This window comes from Chionomys nivalis, chromosome 24 (genome assembly GCF_950005125.1).
Source record: "Chionomys nivalis chromosome 24, mChiNiv1.1, whole genome shotgun sequence".
Lineage (NCBI taxonomy): Eukaryota > Metazoa > Chordata > Mammalia > Rodentia > Cricetidae > Chionomys > Chionomys nivalis.
Window position 1 is genome coordinate 11,492,120 of NC_080109.1, and position 18,787 is coordinate 11,510,906.

Sequence of the window (18,787 nt, forward strand, 5' to 3'; positions counted from 1 at the left end):
AAAAATAAACAGAGAAGACAGATTTTTTCAGTATGGTTGTCTATGGAAGAGGAACAAAGAAAGGAGTCCAGCAACCATGAATCCATCTTTGCAGTATGGACACCGGGTTGGGTTTAAACAAGGACAGTGGGTATTTATAACCAAGCAGCTCCAATCAAGGTATGATTCCACTCACCACTGCACCACCACTGTCTCAGCTCAAGCCCCACAAGATAGTCCTGCAGAGTGGAGTGTAAATTCTTAGTTTATTAATCACTGTCATCAATACAGAGGATGAGAATGATTTCACATCATGCATCCCGATCCCACTCATCTCCCCATCCCCTCGCTTCTGCCCTCTGCCCTTGCAACCTCACCCCACAAAACAAGATTTAAAAGTAAAACCAAAAATACAATAAAGAAAAAAACCTCAGCATGGAAGCTGCAGTGTGGCCCAGTGAGTCGCACGGTGTACCTTTAGTCCATACGTCTTTACTTGTAAGTGTTCATTGCAATGAGTCACTGGTCTGATCCAGGCCTCTGACTTCTGCTACACCCTGGATACTGGGTCCTCACTGGGACTCCTCTTAAATATCCTATTGTTAACTTGTATCATGAAGACCCTGCAGCTTTGGACCTGCAGGTCCAGCCCATGCTCCAGCAGTTCACAGATGGCATGGATGTTGGGGTGGGCTACCTCACAGTCCTGGTTCTGGGCCTGGGTCACAGCTGGATTGGTCGGCCTGCCAGGTTTCCCTCATCATTACCACCCAGACGAGCTCTCCAACCCTGCCCTGGCTAGCTCACCCAGTGCAGCAGACAGCAAGGAGAGGGGCCAGTCATCCTGCCCTCACAGCCTTGGGCCCAGTTAACCCGCACTCTGCTACGAGGGTCAGCTCTACTGTTCTGTCCAGATGAGGTACCGTGTCCCCCGGGAGGGGAGTCTGTCTTGAAAGGATTGACTTTCCTTGGAGTTCAAGGTCACAGGAAGAAAGCTAGAAGAAAAGATGGCAGCTGGCAAGCTCTCTGGCTAATAAATAGGATAGTGTGGGAGCTGCTCTCCTGAGAAGTGAGGGCATAAAAATATTAGCTTTAATAACAAAGAAAGAAAAGTTAGCAGAGAAGACAGAATCCGTTCCAGATGTCTTAGTAGTGTGAGCAAATGTAGCCGCAGAGGGTCAAAACCATGCAAGGTGGGCCTCAGAAAACTGGCAGTTTTTAATGACAGAGAGAGAGAGAGACAGAGAGAGAGAGAGACAGAGACAGAGAGACAGAGAAACAGAGACAGAGAAACAGAGACGGAGAGAGAGAGAGACGGAGAGAGAGAGAGACAGAGAGAGAGAGAAAGAGAGAGAGAGAGAATATGCAAAGACAAAACAACCTATCCACACTGGCAGAGGGAGAGAAGGTGCTGGAAGGTCCCCCTTTCTCTGCACTGAGACATCCAGAGCACCAACAAGAAGCCATCGTACAAAAGAGCCCTGTTGAGTCAGCAGATCAGTGGTGCTCTGAGAACCTACAGAAAGTGTTGAGGGCCTAAAGTCTGAGAGAGATCTGGCCTGCATCATATCTCTAGATTGAGAGGGAAAACTGAATTCAAACTGTGCCGCATACTGCAGAGAGGAAAAGTGATCCCATTCATTGGCCAGGGGATCACAAAGAAACAGCGTGAGCAACCACCCCCACGAAAGTACACAGAGGCAGGGCTAGCACTGTGCCCCACCCACATTCGTAGGCAAAGAAGCAAGGCCTGTGTGGTGATTTGAATAAGAATGATTTCATAGGCTCATAGATTTGATTGCTTGGCCACCAGGGAATTTGAAAGAATTTTAAAGAATTTAAAAGAATTAGGAGGCATGGCCTTGTGAACTTGTCAGAGGGAGTGTGTCACTGGGGATGGGCTTTGAAGTTCCAAGAGCTCAAGCCAGGCCCAGGAGCTGTCTCTTCCTGCTTCCTGCACACCTGAATGAAGAACACTCAGCTAACTCTCCAGCCCTATGTCTGCCCGCATGCTGCCATGCCCTCCACCATGATAACAATGGACTAAATCGCTGAAGCTGCAAACCTGCTCCAATGAAATGCTTTCCTTTATAAGAGTTGCCATGGTCACTGTGTGTCCTCACAGCAACTGAACGCCGACTAAGACAACTTGCCTCTGTACCTCACCTCTCTGGGGCGGGCAGAGAGCAAGAGACATCTGTACCAAAACCTACACCCAACCCACCTCTTTAAGAGCCTATAAAAGCTCACACAGAGACGAGAGCTGCACCCATTTCACAGGCTGTCCCTTCCCTCAGTTCATTATTTGCTTTGATATGCAGAAACCATTTTTATGAGCTGTGATCTTGTTTAGGAATCTACTATTTTGCCTGGGCTTTTAGGTTGCATTCAAAAATCTTTGTCCAAATAAATGTCCTTCTGTTTTGTTTTGTGTTTTCTTCTACTAGTTCCATAGTTTAGAATATTACATTTGAGAGTTTGATCGATTCTGGATTGAGTTTTATGTACCGAGAGATCCAACAGTCTGGTTCCTTCATTCTCCACATAGAACTATGACCAGCTTTCTCAGCATTGATTTTTGAAGGTATTTTCCATTCTCTGGTATATATTGTATCTGCCTTTGTGAAAAATTGGTTAACTATAAATACAGAGATTTATTTCTCAATTTATTCCACTTTTTCAGTGTGTGTTTTATACCAGTACCTGTTGCCATAGCTTCATAGAATATTTTGAATCTGGTATTCTAATGTCTCCAAATTTGTCATTTCTGTTCAAGATTTTTTTTTTTTTTTTTTTTTGGCTAATTGGAACTTTCTGTTAGTTCCATGTAAGTTTCGTGATTGCTTTTATAGTTATGGAAACAAAGTTACTGATGTTTTTACAGGAAATGTACTGATTCTACAGACCCACTCCCAACAATGTCTTCCTCCAATAAGTCTCCAGGCCCTGGTGGTTCCACAACCTTCCCAAACAGTATCGTCAGTTGGGGAATAAGTGTTAAACACATAAGCCCATGGAAACACTGAACAGTCAACTACAGCATGACCTACACTGAAGATATGGGGAATTTTTGCCACTACCTGGGATGCTTACATAGTACAGGTTTCCATGTCCAGTGTGCTAAATCGAGTAGACACTGTGCCTATGGGTGTATGGGAGTCAGATCAGTGTGTGGTCACCTTGATGGGTGCATTGGAGCTTGACAGGTAGTGAGTGGCGAGGGGTCCTTGTCATTGAGAATCACACAAGGGTTATGTCGGCAGATGCAGGTGAAGCGCTTATCAGTGCCAAGCACTTAAGAGTGACTTTACTGGGCCTCTTAGGGCTGACTTGCTGAGCAAGGTATACCAGCTGTTTCCTGAGGGTGCATGGGAAAACAGGACTGCTCATCTGTTACTTGGACAGCTCAACAACTTTGTGTGGTCACAGAAGAATGACAGGCCTGTCAACTTGGTTTCTGAAGATCACGGTGTGGCTATGCTTCCCAGAAAGAGTTGCATAAACACTTCTCTGAAACTTTGTATTCCAAGCCACTAGAGATGCATGGGTGAACTTTGGAGTGTCTCTGGAAGCTGAGGGTGAATAAGCAAGTCGTCTGGCTGATTCACAGTAACCAGGAGAGCACAGAACTGCCCAGCTGTCTTCTGGAATCCTTAAATACTGACACACATACCAGCCCTCACTGCCCAACCTCCCTCATCCCCCACCACCACCCACCTACCACCTGTGAATGCTTCCAGGATCCCAAATGTTTATCCAGCAAGAAGATCCTGGTCAGCAAATCCTCTGCATTAGCTCTCTCCTGGGTACTCTACTCTTCCATGATAATGCACAGGCCTCCAACTCTGTTTCCTCTTGTAAGGTACATTGTTGGGTTCTGTTTGCGCTCCCCTTTCCGAGTTCTGACTCCTGCCCACTCTGAGCCCTGTAAGCTTGAGAAGTAAATGATAAAGTTCAGCTTATCTGTTCCTTTTTCTTAGAAATTCCCAAATGTCTTAAAAACATTTTTCCAAATATTTTGTATCATTATTAAGCTGCTTAAGATAAACGTCTCTATTAGCTGATAACTAACAAAAATGGAGGCTGATTATAATTTTAATGCTTATATAAAATTAAATGTTGATTTAAGCCCATCTTCTTCCTATAACTTATGCTGGTTAGTGACATGAACTACATTAATAATATTCTTAGGACAGCTTTTTATTGTGAAAATGTACAATTTTAAATAGCTAATAAATGGCAAACTTTTTATTTTGATATTTCCTGAGAATAAGAAAGCTATTAAAATTATCATTATCGGGTAATTACATTTTAATTTTTTAAAAAAATAGAAAATTTAAATCAGTGTTAGCTATAAGAAAAATATGTTAAATATGCCTTACCTAGTTATTATAATTAGAGAATACTCAAATTTACTTAAGTATCTTAAATGCGACTTTGCCATCAAATTTGATAAGTAGACCTCATTTAACAACTTGGATTTTAGGAAGGAATTTAAAATTTTAACTGCCTTAAAAACCAGAACAGCAATTTTAGCATTATATATATATCTAAAGCCCTTAGACATATGAAGTAAATAAATTCAAGGTGTACAGGTCTTTTAAGAACCATTAGTTAATTACTTTGAAAACCTCTAATGACTTCTTTCAGATTTTGATTGGAATGCCAATTATTCCAAATGACATGTTCGCTATAATTTGGCCTTCCTCTATTTTAAAATTATTTTCACTTGTGATGAGACTGCTTTCCAGCAATTAGGCTAAAAATGTCTTAAATATTCAACACTAGAACCTAAATTACATGAACAATGGCACTTCATCCATGAAATTTCACACACGAAAAAACACTTTTAGAATTTAATAGAATAAACATGCTTGTATTAACTGAAATAATGATAATACTTCTGATAAGAGAATCCTATTAAAATTCTGAGGTTGGCAAGGGTCTCGGTGAATTAAGTATTTGTGGTACAATTGCAAGGACCTGTGTTTCTACGGCATTCTAATACCACATAAAACTGGACACAGCAATACATGTCTGTAATCCCAAAACTCCCTGTGGTAAGATAGGAGGTGGAGACAGGAGAATTCCTGAAAGCCACAAGTCAGACAGCCTGGCATATTCATTGAAATCAAGAGACCCTGTCTAAAGCAAGATGAAAGACAAGCCCCACTACCTAAAGCTGTCCTCTGCCCCTGCGGCATGTACTGTGTGTCCACACTCACGTGAGCACACAAACATATGCACATATCAAACAGACACACATGCACACAAAAAATATTGTAAAACTTTTACATCTAAGTAAAAGTTGCAAAAAATTACTCAATTCTACATTATGAGACAATAGTAACATTAATTCTGATCTCAGTCTAATAATTCTTCATATTCTTCTTTGTTAAGAAGTAGTATTTTTTCCACAGTGCTTTCCTTAGCTCATGTTAGAGGCCCTTGAAGACAAAGAAATAAAAACATGCATACCTTCTTCCTCCACAAAGTTGACAATCTAGTTGTAAAAGAAGACAAAGAAATACAAATTAAATAACTGAATAGGTATAATAAGCTATTCATAACTTGGTAGAAGATAATGTTATTTATTTAAAAATATTCCACACCCAGGAATTCTATACATGTCTACTCCTATCAAAAATTATTTAGGACGGGAAAATTAAAATTCTTCGGTTGCATGAGACAGCTTTCTTTGTTCCCTCTCTCCCTGTTCCCTCTTCCCTCCCTTTCCTTTCTTTTCTATTTCCCTTATAGCGGAATAGATCCATTTTCTCAAGTCAGTGAGGAAACAAACCCCTAGCTCCAGTGTGATCCATCTTGAGACGTCTGTATTTATGCTGTCATAATCACAGAAGAAAAACAACTATTTTCTCCTGGCTTTTGTTTTTTAATCTAGCCAGAATGGTGGAGCATACCTGTAATGTCAACACTCAGAAGGCTGAAGCAGAAAGTCTAGCCTGATTCATAAGACAAGACCTATTTGGAAACAAAAACAAAACCCTCTAAGATAAAAGTTCATATTCATTAGTGTCAGCTCAAATGTCTGTGTTGGAGAGGGGACTATGGTTTGGTATAGAACATTTTCAGCTCATAGTGGTAGAAACGCTAAAAGCTGGAAAGGGACTTGATCTCAATGTCCCTTTCAAGGGTCTTTCCCCAATAACACAACTTCCTTCCACTAAGCACTACCTTTGACAGGTTGTGCCACCTCCAAAGGGCACCTCAGACTGGCAACCAATCCTTTAACACACACACACACACACACAAAAAAAAAAAAAAAAAAAAAAAAAAAAAAAAAAAAAACGGGAAAGGACATTCCAAATCCAAACTGCGGTGACACATTTCTCAACCTATAAAATGATGGTAAGATTTCAAGTAGATGAGCACAAATATGGCCCAGCGCCAGATCTGACCCACTGCCTGCTTTGTAAGTGAAGTTTAACTGTGGCAGAGGTCTTGTCTAGTTCTACACACCAGAGTAGAGCACTTACAACGATGTATGATTCCCAACGCCTAAAACATTTGCTGCCTGGCCCTTTACAAAAGCCCCCTATCCATGACTGATGGTGATATAAAATTGGCATAGCCACTGCGGAAATTGGTAGAGAGGGTTTCTTTAAAACTAAACATGAGACTACCGTATGGCCCAGTGACATCCCTCCTGGATGTATACCCAACATACACTAAATTCTCCTGCTGAGAGATTTTTTCATCCATGTTTAGTGATGTGTCACTCATAACGGCTGAGAAATAGAACCAGTATAGTTATAGTTTAACTGCTAGATGGATAAGAAAGATGTGTACATACACACAATGAAGTTTTGTTCAGCCATGAAGAAAAATAATAGAAAATCATGTGTCAAGCAACTTAAGTCAGACTCAAATACTGCGTGTTTTCTCTCACATGTAGATCCTAGATTTTAATTGTGGAGTATCTTAGGTAGATGGTAAGGGAAAAAGGAGTAATGGAGCACACGTAACAAGGAAGTAGGAGGGAACTATTTGGGACCGAGGAAGGAGATCATGGAGAAGAGAAGAGAGGATGGCACTTGGGAAGGAAAACCTATAGCAACAGGGTATTATAAAAATGCCATAACGAAGCCCATTACTTTGTTAACTTTTAAAAAAACTAACAGAAAATAAACAATGAGACATCAAGTATTAAAACTAAATAATTTTTTTAAATATTTAAATATATTTAACTGGCATGCCGAGGAAAAGCTCTTCACTTTAGTCTTAGCAGGAAAAATAACCTTGAAATAGTTATTCTGCCTCTTGTGGTGGCTGAGCTCACTCCTGCCTTCTGCAGACTATGAACCAGCCTCCTGTGCGCAGTTCACTGGAACGGCATACTCAGAATTGTGTGTGGTTCAAGAACTGCGAGCAAAGTCAATTAATTTCAGTCCCCAGCACTAGGGGAAAAGTCAATTAAGATCTCTCAGCAAATATGTTGTAATTTTTTTCTTCAGACCGAGTAGTGTTTGTTGCAATTCTCAGCAAGCATCCAAAGTCTCCGTGCGACACACTTTAAAGGGCACATTTTACTATGTGCTAATTATTTCTCAACCAAACTGTTACTTTTCTCAAAAGACAAAGTCAAGGGGTTCCGGTTGTTTTGGTCATTATAAAATTCTCCCATCAAACTCTTTCTTCTTCCTTTTATTATTGTGGCCGTTGTTTAATTGGAATCAGCAAGTAGTGACTCTAATTCTATCAATGTGTCTGCATCTACCAGCTGTATTTCTTCTATAGGAAAAAAATCCCCTTATCAACTATATTTTAGTACAACAGTATTCAATGCCCACAAATGGACTTGAATCTTGCCTTTTCAGTTTTTCAGGGCAGTGGCTGGCACTGTAGCAACCTCCTGGTGAATGATGGGATGCAAGGCTTGTACTGTGTGCTGTCCTTCAGGGCAGTTCAGCCTTTGGTTTCAATGCTTAAACATCCCATTCACTGGAAACTCCTTTACAACTGGCTGTGCCCTTTCTTTCATCTTCATTAGGCAATTTTCATTGTTGCTTTATTAAGATACATCACATACAATACAATTCATGTAAATTATGTACTTCAATCATTTACAGTCAGGAAATTCTGAGATCATCACCACCATGAAGTTTAGAACATTTCCATTACTTCACACACACACACACACACACACACACACACACACAAAGAAACTCTGTACCCCCCCAAAAAAAATAATTCAATATTTCTCTCTATCTCCATTCCACCTCCTGCCTTATGCACTCAGTAACCTACATCTTGGCTTTATGGTAGCCTGTAACAGGCATTACATATAAAGAGCCTCAAGCAATACCTAGCCTCCTGGGTCTTGTGTTCATTTTGCCTGTTTTTATGGTTCATCTCCATTGTAGCCTATGTTGATAGTGTATTTTATTGCTTTCAATGACAATGTTTATTTTGTGGAAATACCACATTTCACTCATCCATTCCTCCGTTGATGGACACTTAGCCTGATTCCAGTTTGGAGCTCTTATGAGTAAAGGTGTTGTGAACATTTGTATCCTAGAATTTCTGAGGGTTTGTTTTCATGTTTTGGAGACAACTGGGAAGAGAGCTGCTGGTCTTATTTCAGTTTATTTAATCCTTGTTAGGAACTGACAGACTCTTTTCAAGGAAGTTGTACCCTTTTCCGTTTTCCCCATATCCCAGCAGGGCCTGAGACTTCCCATTTCTCTAACTTTCAATTATATTTTATTTAAAGTGATATATCATTGTAATGTTTATGCACATAGTTCTGAGGGAAAATGAGATTGGACATCTCTTTTACCGTTTTCATATCTCCTGTAGAGAAACATCTATTTAGATGTCTCCCCTGTTTTGATGGTGATTTGTCTCCTTACTGCAGCATTATGTAAAGTCTTTATGTATTTAGAAGTCAGCTCTCAGGTATAAACTCTGTAAATGTGTTTTCATTCAGTCATTTTTCTTCTCATTTGCATGAGTGTGTCCCTTGAAATGCACAAGTTTTCATTTGATAAAGTCCAATTTATCTATTTTTTGTTGTTTTTCAAGGTTTGGGCTTCATACTTGAGAAAACACTACTTTCTTCAAGGTCATATATATCTTCTAGAAGTTTTACATGTTATGTCTTCCATTTATAATATAAATATCTTATATTTATTTTAGGTATATTGTGAATTAATTCTTTGAGCGGCCCCTTCTTTCTCACTTCTTTGGTTATTATTTTTCATCCTCTTTGCATGAAGTCCTTGGGTATGAAATTCTTTGTATGTATCCTTCTTATAGCCTATTAGTGGTGGTCTGGGGAATATATGTAAATATCTACACAGAACCACCTCACACTGGAGAAACAGTCAAACTGCACTGCTATGGGGATAATGCTCTTGTACCCTGTAAAGATTTGCCACACAAAACAAAAAAGGGGGGGGCTGGAGAGATGGCTCAGCAATTAAGAGCATTGCTTGCTCTTCCAAAGGACCTGAGTTCAATTCCCAGCAACCACATGGTGGCTCCCAACCATCTGTAATGAGGTCTGGTACCCTCTTCTGGCCTGCAGGAATACACACAGACAGAATATTGTATACATAATAAATAAATAAATATTAAAAAAAAAAGATTTGCCACACAAATTGTTTTAATAAAACACTGATTGGCCAGTAGCCAGGCAAAAAGTATAGGTGGGGTGACCAGATTAGGAGAATTCTGGGAAGAGGAAAGGCAGAGAGATGCAGTAGCAACAGAAAAAGAAGCTTGTTTTCCAACAGACTCAGAGTATTTTGTCAAATTTTGGAGGAGTCACTCTTAATAAACAGTATCTTATCCCAGTATAACTTGAAGCTTTCTCATTAGGAGAGTTTGAGTATGTTTCTATTTGAAAATATCAAAGGGTTATTTTGACCCTATCAGAGGAACAGTGACATTAGCAGCTGCGTCTCAACAATGCTCTGTGCTGTGGTAGGCAATGGTAAAGTGAGGTGTCCCAGGCCTTGTATAGGCCACAGTGTTCTTCCCCAAGGCTGAGTCTACAGTGTCAGCTTGGTCACGGTCCTGACAGCCTGATCTGCCATTATGTCTGCTTGTACCAATAGACTTCTTCCTCGGCCTTCCTGGAAACTCCAGGAGCAATTTCATATTCTTTCCATAAAATCCTTTTTCTGTTTTATCGACCGAGACTGATATATCTTCATTTTTTTTCTACTGTAGAAGTTAATGGTGACTTCCTGAAATGTTTTTATATAAATCAAAATTATTTCAATGAAATGTAAATTAGCTTAATGGCTATTCAAAAATGAGAAGTCTCAAGCTTTTTGGCAAGAAGTTTAAATTACAATGATCTTGACATAGCATACTGTCAGCTTTAATGTCCAATTTATTTCTACTTCTTGTTTCTAATAAGTACTTATTCACAAAGATGTGCATTATTATAACCCGGATGACTTCACTGTTTCCTTCATCTTCGTATATAATTCTGCTGCACTTAATACTTCCACATCCCCTGGAAAGTCAAAGTTGTTCCTCAAGATTTCTGCTAATTCTAATAATTGCTTGGCCTCCCCCCACTCCCAAGCTCTGAGGCCCTTGGGTTCTGCTCCATCCCACCCTATCATAACCCCTTGCCAAGGTTAAGATCTGCCAAGGTTTTTTATAGGCCTAATAGAGTCAACTGACTCCTGGGCCATATTTCCATGTGGGAGCAGGAATGGGAGTATGTCATGTCAAGTGATGATTTGCTGTGTTGTTCTTACTTGTTTTATTTGGAGAAGGGCTATCTGGTTCAGTATTCAGGATTAAATCCTAGCTACGTATGTCTCCAACCACTAAACTACAACAGTAGCTTATGCAATGTCCTCGAAGGTAAATCAAAGATCAACATTTTGTTGACTCTCATTTTCCTTCTTTCTATTAAATACAGAGGTCATGGTCACTCTCTGAAGTTTCAGGACCCACTGATTCCCACAGACCTACTGCCTCCTTTTTAACCCCACAGTAAACTCTTATGCCTTGTTTCTTCGTGTGTTTCCTTGTTGTGATGGGTCCGATGCCCTGAAAAGAGTTAGAATTACAAAGGCAAGAAGGAAAAACTGCCCATATTTGGGTAAAACTGAGCAGTCAAAAGTCCAGTTTGTTTATACATTTATCAGAATATGATTCCTAACAAAGACAATTCTAGAAGGAACTATTGTGCAGTGTTTAATGCGTGCATTCTCCCTGTGGAACTTAGAATCACAACTGCCTTCACTCAGTTTCAAAAACAGATCCATAGCAAATACCACCGGGATTCTCTAAGACATTGAACAGACTGTGAGTCAGCCCTTCCTTCTTCTGTCTCCACATCAGTCAGGATGTCCTGAGCAAAGCCTTACTCATTGCTACTACTTTCGTTAACCACAAACCCAGACCTCTGTTTCAAGATTTAAGAACACAGAAACTCTAATGAGCTCTGCCTGGTTGCCAGGAACTGATACGTTATTGGCTTTCCTATTTCCAGAGCATCAGAAAGGTTGAGTACTCTGCCACTTCCAGCAATCGTTTTGTCAAAAAGCAAATCGTCCTCTGGCGTGATTCTGTCCTGCACATCTGTTGTGGGGCACAGGGGGCAGTTATTGTTACCCTACTTACCTCACAGCAAAGTGCATGCCTCTACCTCATGGAAGACTCAATGAGTGAGCCCTCTAAGGCCTCAGAACTATCTCTTCTCTTGTGAACTAAAGGCCAACAAATGTTCCATCACTAGGGAGGCAGAGGCAGCCGGATCTCTGTGAGGTCGAGGCCAGCCTGGTCTACAAGAGCTAGTTCCAGGACAGGCTTCAAAGCCACAGAGAAACTCTGTCTCGAAAAACAAAAACAAAAAGATGGATACCAATGAAAATAATAACATTACCATTTTAGCAACTGGGACGAAAAAAATGAATTAAACATCATCAATGCAGAAGCAGCAAATTAAGAAGGCAGTTCAATCAAAGTCACACTGGCAACTTTCAAAATGCCTATACAACCAACAGTTTCCCTTGGGGCCTTTGAAATGACACCACCTGTGTTCCTGAGGTTGAAGTGTGGTTCCGGGACTGTGCACATTAGTGGACATACCTAGTGGCTGGAGAGGAAGATACAGAAGCAGAAGAAGATGAGTAGGATGTAAAGCTCTTAAGTGATCTGGCCTGGAAATGGTAGCAGATTCCACAGAAAAGAGTAAAACTTGATGAAGACCATGATAAAGATGATGATGAAGATGAAGATCAGGAAGAAATGGGGAAAAAAGCTCCAGTGAAGAAATCTGTATTCAACATCATAGCCAAAAAGGACAAAAATCAAACCAGAATGGAAAAAGACTTAAGACCATCAACACCAAGATGAAAAGGTAAATGAAAAAAAAAAACAAATCCCTCAAAGCACAGGAAAGAATTCCTAAAACACAAAAAGTACCTAGTTCTATAGAGGACATTTGGGCAAAAACGCAAGCAAGTATGAAAAGGGGTGGTTCTCTTCCCAAAGTGGAAGCCAAGGTCATTAGGTGAGGAACTGCCTCCAGATGACTGACCAGGAGGCTATGGAGATCTCTGGCAGTGGAGAACATCTCTCTAAGAAGATGATTTAAACGGCTTGACACGGTTCATCTTACTTCTGTAGCAGCTGGTATCTGGTGGTCCTTTTTATAACACAAAGTGAGAACATTCCCTACTGTGTTTGATAAATGCTATACAGGCTCAGTTGCCAAGAGTGTGTTATCTAAAATGCCTATTGAGTTTCCAAGGATGGGGACTCCACGCTTTACTTGGTTTAAATTATACATGGACTGTTACAGTAGGACATAGTGATAGTGGTGGCCAGTTGTAGAAACGGTGGGGGGACAAACACATACATACATATAAACTCTGAATTTTAACAAGGGAAAAAGAGCTGATCATCTCCTAGTTCACACAAATGTCAACACGGAGCCTTCAGCGAATAAACTTACCCAAGCAGATGTTCAAAACTGTCAAGTGAATTAAGTCACTAGTGAGCTATTCCTGTGCCAAACTCACTGTGGTAAAGGTAGATCTTTTCTTTCTTTCAAAATAGAGAAAATGCATCTGTGCCATGCAACTGTGCATTCCAAGACCTGCCCTTGGCAGAGCCGGTTATCCACGGAACAGAGAAGTACTTTGTATCTGGCACCCATTTCCCAACGAAACCTCTTTAAAAGACGCCACTGTTTGGAACTTAACACACCAAGCACAACTTCTGTTAAGAGTTTCGACAGACTTTTTGATGCCAACACATGCCAGTGCAGAAAACAGTGAGTCGCTTTGACATGTCACGAGCAGCGGAGTGGAGTGTGATGCCAAGCATTGCAGGGGCTCCATCTGCATGACAATCAAACGTCTTCCTAGGCAAAGTTTTGCTTGGATAAGAAATAATGCATCATTTTGAAGCCTTTAACAATGTTTTTAGTTTCCAAAAGAGGTTCTGAAATAGTACATTTTATGTTGATGGTGTAAGCATACGGAGACAAAAGATAGGAACTGTCTGGGCTGGAAAGTGCCACTCATAACGCAGAGATGCATGTGGCAGCCCCAGGACCAGAGGTGACCGGGGGGGGGGGGTGTCAAAAGCTCTACAGAAGAGCACATCATTTAGGAGAGACGCTGTTTCCATTATTTCCCCTTATTCTAAGCTGCTTCCAGTTTGATGCTCACAGTACAAAACGGTTTGTCAAGATCTCCCTAGGGTTGGGGAGATGGTCCAGAGGGTAAAGAACTTGATGTTCAAGTACAGGGACCAGAATTCAAATCCCCAGTGCCTACATAAAAGCTGAGAGTGGAGACACACATCTAAAACCAAGTTTCCGGAGAATCAAAGGCAGGTAGATACCGGGATATACTGGCCAGCCAGTTAGCTGAAACAGTGAATTCCAGGCCCAGTGAGAGACCCTGTCTTGGAAATAAGGTGGAGAAAGAATGACAAAGACACCCAGTGTCAACAACTGGCCCCACACATATACAAACAGACAGTGTGCTCAGGCTGGACCTGACCATCACTGTCTTGAAGGTACCCACAAGACCCTCAGAAGATCAAGCTTATTAACATTTTGTTCAGGGACTGAGACAATGGCTGGCTCAGTAGTTACAAAAGTTGCCACACAAGTATCAGGGCTACCGTTCAGCTCTCCGGAGTCTTTGCACATGCTGGATGGGGGCGGGGCAGCATCTCTGAAATTCTAGCCTTGAAAAATAGATACAGAAGATCTCCAGACTCTGCTGGCTGGAAAGCCTGACCGTATCAGAGATCTCTGAGTTTGGTTGAGAAATCTTGCCTCAGTGAGTTAGGTGAAAGAGCAATTGAGGACACTTAATGATGTCAACCTCCAGCCTTCACACAGGAGCATACAGGTGTGCACACACACGCACACACACATGCACGCACACACACACCACACATACAAGAAATATGTATAGAAAGAGAGTGAGGTTCATGAGACTCACGTGGTCTTCAAAAGATGCACAACATAAGACCGACTGGCATGGGACATCTCGGTGCTGCCACCCAGGCGTCTATGAGGAACCTGAATGATGTGTTGGTTCACCAAGCTGGACTTGAGCTGCCTTTGGTCTGTCTTTGATCTGCCAGTGTCTTCTCTATCTGGGATGATCAGCATGTCTTTGTCTTCCAAGGGCAAGTCACACGGCAAATTGGGACTGCTTCCTTCACAGTCTTGCGTCTCTAGCACAGCTCTGGGCAGGTGGGCATACCTAGCTCTTTCCGCGCAAGTTGGGTACCTCTGTCTGCTCTCCTTATCCTCTTCTACTATGAGGAGGGGATGATGAGCAGAGTTCTGGTCTTTGGCCTAAACTAAGCTAGCAAATGAGGCTGTTTTTCCTTATCAGCTCACAGTTGCTGTCCTGAGCTTCATTTCCGCCTTGTTTCTTCAATATAATTATGGCCCTGGTTGTTTGGAGGAAGTTGACCATTGCTGGGAAGGTAAGTCTGGTGAGACTCTCGGATGACTGACACGTCCTAGTTTCAAAAGACTGGGTAAGCCTCTGCCCTCCGTCGCTCCCCTGCACTCTAACTTAGCTTCCTAGAAGAGCCTTACTTCAAGGCTAATACAACCTTGCGTAAATGCTAACACAGGGACTCAAGGTCCACCACCATTTGGGGCTTAGAGGAGACAAGAGGAGAACACGTTATCATCCCGAAATGAAGACCTTCTAGAAGCCACACTGCTCTGTTCTCAGCGTGACTCGGCCTATGCATTCCTTGTTGATGCTATCACCAACTTCCATTGCTCCCCAACCGACATTCACAGGTGCATATCACCATTGGAGTTAGAGCCAGAAGATAAAGGGCTCCGTCACTTCTACACTTTCCATATGTCCAAGAGTCCATCCCATTAGAAAAGCCTACATGGAAGCCAACTGCAAGGAGTCTGGAAAGTGTGCTCCTCTTGATTTGTGCCTCAGTAACAGAGGGTAAGCATGAGCCTCAGGACTTGCGGGCAACAGTTAGCACACCGGGAAACAATGTCCATTTAATAAACACATATGCTGTGGGTTTCGCTTTTATCTTTGTTTTGTTTTTCCAGCTCTCTACCCCTGTGCCCTGATCTCCAGCAGAACCTCATAATAAAGGAGGAACCAGAGTGAAACGTGGGGACCCGCCTTACCTGAGTCATTATTTATTGCACGTCACTAACAGCTGATGTCGGCATTCCCAACTACTTGCCACAGCAGAGGAATTTATTACCTTTGCGTGAACACATACCATGTGGGCACACATCTTAGTAAAGCACCAACACAATCTCTGTGACTAAGCCTAAGACAGTAATAGGATGAGTCCCCAGTAACGTGGAGATTTCTAAAATACCGCTGCGTTCTAGGTTGAAGAAGGCCAAAAGTGTTGGGTTTGTATCAAATAGGGTCCTAGAACTGAAAGGAGAAATAGACTCATGCCCCTATCCCTAATCTAGAAGCAATCTCCAATTGATAACCACTGGCAAATGAAAGTTTAGTTTCCTCTAAGAGAATCCCACTGGGGAAACAAACTGCTCTTGAGGGTAGGCCCAGCTGAAGATGGTCAATAGAAATGAACTCAGTGGGATCTTCGGAGGTCCCTTGACTCATAACATCATGTCGGGACCCTTGCTTTTTATTTTATTTTATTTTTTATTTTCCTTTTATTTATCTTTTTTCTTCTCTCTTTTTATCCTCCAGGTCCTTTGCATACACATCATGACTTCCAGTCTAATGTTCTTATGGGATTCCTGAGTGTGTGAGCAAGTGGGTCTCAGTTTCTTGTGTCTTCTCTTGGGCTCTTCTTTTTCTGTTTGTTTTGTTCTATTCTGATGTTTTTGTTTTATGTTGTCCTATTTTATTTTAGAACGCTGTTTGCTTCCTAATGAGCGACAGAAAGGTGGTGGATCCAGATAGGAGGGGGGATGGAGAGGGAGCTGCGAGGACTAAAGGGTGGAAAACCCACAAGCAGAATATATTGTATGAAATAAATCTATTTTCAATAAAGGGAAAACAGAAAATAGTGACACTGAGACAGCTGAGGTGATACTCACTGGAAATGGGACGGGCCAAGGGGACAGTTTACTAGGAGTGAGGATCAAGTATTTATTACCTTTTCCTTCCGAGAGGATGTAGGGGAAAGTAAAGCAGAGGTTGCCAAAGGAATTGAAAGAATAGGATGCCCGAAATTCTTCATCACTGAAATGTGACAATGAGCCAGAGCTTTTCCATCCACCCTCAGCCAGATGGATTTTAAAATAAAACAAAGAACTGAGCTTTGGAGAGGGGTTAGATAAGAATCCACAAATCAACATGAAAAACAAGAAAGTGGAGGAACTACGCAGTGAGGATACTCAGGAGTGGGTCATGGGAGATGTCATAGAACACTAGAGACAGCACCGGGTCCCCAGGGTGGGGTGGAGCACTGTTCTAGCCTTCCCGGGGCTCAGGACTACGAGCAGTGCTACACAAATCTGGCTCCCAGAGTGTTCAGAGCAGCAAGAGTGTTTTGTTCCCATTGGTGGTCTGGGCCTCCCTCTGCTGGCCTTTGGTGATCCATTGCACTATATCCGTGGGTCTATCATCTATCTTTACACCACAGGACAGGAAATCCAGAACTTTGAGCCAATTGTTTAGTTAAAAAGCCAGCTTTTGTGGGGCGGGGTATGTCAATCTTTGTGATTTTATATAGATCCAACACCCCAAAGAGCCCCTAGTCACTCAAAGAGAAGGCCATGACTAATCCTGACTTGATTTGGGGCCAAAGATCAGCCTGACATTTTTCTTCATTGTCTTTTAACGTTATTGTGTTACAGACAGGCATGAGAAATTAGAGTAAATTAAGATTAGAAATGCATTCCAAAGTGGAGAGAAAGAGACTATGAGAATTTTATGAGCTGGCATATGTGCTGGCTGGCTTTTATGCCAGTTTGACACAGTCTAGAGTCATTATTTTAAGATGAAACTCGAACTGAGAAAAATACCCTCATCAGACTGGCCCGTTGAGAGGCCCGGTGGTCCAATCTCTTCATTGATAATTGACATGATTGATATGGCAGAACTGGTGAGACCCCCGGGAAGATGGTCTTGGAGGCTATAAGAGAACAGGTTGAGCAAGCCATGGCCAGAAAGCCAGTAAGCAGGACTCCTCCATGGCTTCTGGATCAGTTCTTGCTTATAGATTCCTGTCCTGACTTCCCTCAGTGAAGGACTGTGTTCCCTGGAAGTGTAGGATGAAATAGACCCTCCCCCCACACACACACTTGCTTTTGGTCATGGTATTTATCACAGCCATGGAAACCCTAAGACAAGATGACAATCACAGCACATGAGAGGACTTGGTAGCAGAGTCTCTAGAATGGGAGCAGAGCAACGGCTCAGCAGTATGAGTACTTGCAGCTTTCGGAAGGCACAAGTTCTTTTCCCATGTCTGTGTTGGTGACTCACAGCTGCCTGCAACCCTAGCTCCAGAGGATTCTATGCCTTCTTCTGACCTCCAAGGGCACCTATCATCATCAGACACACAGAGAGAGAGACACACACACACACACACACACACACACACACACACTAAACATTTTTAAAGAAAAAAAGAATTTCAAGACCAAGGTTAGCCAGGCCTACACGGTAAGGTTAATACAAAAGTATGAGGTTGGGGAGCGGTGTTGTTAAATGGCATTAGTTGGGCCCTGGTGGGTCCCATGGTGGGGGAGGAACGTGGGCAGAAGACAAATATGCCATACTGGCAGTTTGAGTGTGTAGTTTTATTGGGGGAAGGGAAGGGAGTGGGAAAAAGGAAGGGAGAGAGGGAAAGAGAAGAGAAAGAAAGAGAAACAGAGACAGAGAAAAGAGAAGAGGCAGGAAAAGTCCTGTCTGTTCCTTCACAGGAACAGAGGAAAAGAGAGACCGGGAGTGGGCAGAGCTTGTCTCTGAAGGGCAACTTTATACCTCCATACAAAATAGGACCCTGCGCTGGCCAGGGTACAGCCCGGGTACCTTCTGCCAGATGACAGTAAAGGTCAGCCTAATGCCTGAATCCTAACAGAAGGGATATTAGATTCTTATTCCTTGTCTTGTATTGAGACAGTTTCCTATTAGATCTAGGCCTAGAGTCAGAGGCTTTTATTAAATTAAAGAGCTAAGTGCTGGGTGGTGACTAATTCAATAAAATGCTTGTCATGCAAGCGTGAGGGTCTGAGGTCAATTCCCAGAGCCCACATAAAAGCCTGGCAGGTACGTGTATAGGGAAGAGTTGTTGTGTGACGCTATTCCTGGGACACGTCAACAAATGTCTCTCCATCCCAGATAAGGAACTGACAACAGAC

At 42.1% G+C, this 18,787-nt stretch overlaps 1 protein-coding gene and 1 pseudogene across 1 annotated transcript in view; one reads left to right on the forward strand and one right to left on the reverse strand.

Annotated features, from left to right (window-relative positions):
• Otol1 (otolin 1) overlaps positions 1-18,787 on the reverse strand; it is an 88,019-nt gene that overhangs the window by 35,769 nt on the left and 33,463 nt on the right. The gene's annotated exons all lie outside the window — the stretch shown is intronic.
• On the forward strand, positions 77-12,555 carry LOC130865751 (nucleophosmin-like; annotated as a pseudogene).